Source organism: Ascidia mentula, chromosome 9 (genome assembly GCF_947561715.1).
Source record: "Ascidia mentula chromosome 9, kaAscMent1.1, whole genome shotgun sequence".
Classification (NCBI taxonomy): domain Eukaryota; kingdom Metazoa; phylum Chordata; class Ascidiacea; order Phlebobranchia; family Ascidiidae; genus Ascidia; species Ascidia mentula.
Window position 1 is genome coordinate 13293827 of NC_138574.1, and position 3029 is coordinate 13296855.

Genomic DNA, 3029 nt, shown 5'->3' on the forward strand with positions numbered 1-3029 from the left:
CACGTTATTAAGATATCGCAGTTTACGCACGTAGAGGATTGTGTGTATCGATATACGCAAAGTCGGGCGGTGGTTGTACACTATCTTTCGAAGCTGACTGCAAAACGTTGATATAACCACCAGTGTTTCCACTTTCAAGATTTTAAAGGTGGATATTTCCACCAATGCGGCATCAATATTGAATAAAAAACAATTAAAAATTATTTCCACCAAAACCATAAAGAAATGTGTTTTTAAAATGCCTCCTTCCTCTGTGCATCAATATTGAAAAAATAAACAATTAAAACTATAAAATATTCTTTCAACTTGGGCATGAGGAAAATTGACCACATAGGGGAAGGGGGCACTTTAAAAACACATTTCTTTGTGGTTTGGTAACTACGTAGCTGCTTTCCAGCTGTAACCGCTTTTCATGTTACAGTAACTAATAATTAACAAGCATTGCCCTTTCATCATCAGCAGACAGGCGTGAATAAAGAAATGTTAAGTTTGAACATTCCACAGGGAACCAACCTGTGAGAACGCTGGAAATGGCGGAGTTTAATTGACGTTTTGTTCCACAGCCGCATGCCACTTATTTTAGGCGCAATTACGCCTTCAACTCAACCGGGCGCTTATTTTTGTGTACAACCGCGTACCTCTGTGTAGGATATTCCCACGTGGTGAAATGTCAGATGTGGAACATTAAATTTTGTGCTGAAGTGAAAACAAACAGATTATTCCACTCAAGTTCACGCCAGACACACAATCAGGTATTACACGTTTAGCCGCCGGGGTAAACTTGCGTGGGGCATTTTGTGCGAACGTAATAGCAGAAGGTCATGCAGAGTGTGTCATCATACTAAATGTTTATTTACAACATAAACAAGTTCGAAAGTACATTGCGTAAAGTTGTTGGCCATTTGCAAATCCAGTTTGTCCAATGATGAGAGATTAAACCTATTAAATACCTATTTGTTAACGAAGTTTAACGAAAAGTTGCAAAACCATTCCTTCTAAATTTTAGGGCGTAATTATTAAAAAGTTTTTGAAATAACCAAGTGCTTCCGAAAATTAGAACATCTGGTTGGCCAAAATTACATACAACGTAACATGTGTTTGCATAACGAAGATCAAAATATATGGAAGGAAACCGCGAGTATCGAATAACAGGCGACACGTGCTTCCATATATGGTGATACAGAGAAAACAAAATTCGCACTTCCAGTTAAGATAGGGTCTGAGTTTAGCTTGAAAAGCGTGCAAAGGTGATCAACCTGTCAGAGCGGATGCATTAACAACGCGAGATAAAAAATATCGCGATTTTAAACTCGATATCGCGTCTTTGGGCGATATTATCGTGCATCAGACGACTTGGGTATGATTTATCGCCGATTACTTCTGCCGATAAATTTTCACCAGTACCATAAAATGGCAACAGACATCGATTATTCATAGCGAAACTAACAGCTTTGTACGTTGTGTGGACGAAAACGTTATTTAGGAAGAGTGTAGCGAAAACCGGCCCTGGTTACAATATACCGTCTTCCACCAAACAATGGCGTTTGGCACGGTTTCCCTTTGAACTAACTCTTCACACGTGGGCGCTTGAAACGGAGATGACCTTGACCACAAACACGTGTGATACGATCAGAAGCGACTGCGAAAAGGGTCAGGCTTGCAAGAATTTACAATCACGTGAAGATCTTAAACCCATCGTTCCGCTATTCGCGTTTCGCGCCTTGAAGTTTTACCGATAAAGTACCCGAGGAGGGTGCGGAATTTTCGTTCAACCTTGTAGGCATCTGAAACACGTCGCACTGCGGTGAGATCGCATTAAGTTTTGGGGTTCAACCCTCGGAAATTGATCTCGCACAACAAGCACGCTGCTCCATTGTGTTTCAACTGTTCCCACAGAGCTATAATTGAACCACGTTTCAATGGCGACTCATTGGAAGCAACCTCACACGGTCGAGGTGTCAGCAAAAGAATGGATTGATTCCATTGTAATGCAATATATTGGTGCAGATGGCCTGGCGCCATGCCAAGCGGTGCTGTCTTACCTTGCGGCTCGCTGTCCGATTCAAGAAACGTCAAAAAATGTGCAAGGCAGAAGACCGCCCAGCGGTGCTCTTTAGCGAGATGGAATTTGAGCGTTGGACGCGCGCGTTACTCAATTTCGGCGTAAATATTTACAGTAGGGACCATGTTGGATTGTCAGGCGAACTGCCAACTAAGACTTCGTGCTAAAGGTTGTTTCGCCGCAACACAAACTAAACCCGCACTCAGTTTTCCCAAGCCCTCGCCACTCGAAACAAAGCAAGTCAGGGTAGGCTAATACAATACAAATATATTCCAGCATACGGATATTTAGTATGTTGTAAGGTATCTGGGTTTTGATATTACAGGTTACACAACACAAACATGGTTCAACTGCTCATTCAAATGGCTGCGACTGTTTTCCAAAAACACTGGAAACGTCGAATAACCATGCTCACAACAGTTTCATATACGACAGATTACAAAGCAATAAATGCAAATTTAATCCCAATTAAGCAGAAGTTTAAGAGCACCGGAGTTCAATCCTTGTGTACAGAAACCCAGTAGCAAAATACCAGGTGTGCCATTTACCAAGCCGGCCAATATCACCCGACTGAGTCACAGCTAATCAATCAAAACAAACAAATTAACTGTCAACTTAAGCGCCTTACATTCGCCATAATTGATTGCAATTTATCAATAGCCATAGTCGACACGAAAATATTTGCTCGCCCAAAGAATCCTAAATCTCGGCTTTAGACCCGAGTGACTCATAAGAAAACTTCGGTCAGTCTTGTGCAGTTGGCGCTCTTTGCTGACTCAATGTTCCACCATCAGCAAAAAACGTCGACCGAGAGTTTTGACGTTTGATAAACGTTTGGGCATAGAAGAAACGTTAGTCATTCCCTGTATTTGGGTCATTTATCTACTGTGGGTCGTTACGACCTGTCACAAGATTATCTTGGTTCACCAAATTTGCGGTCAAGGGTGCAGAACACAACCAAATAAGC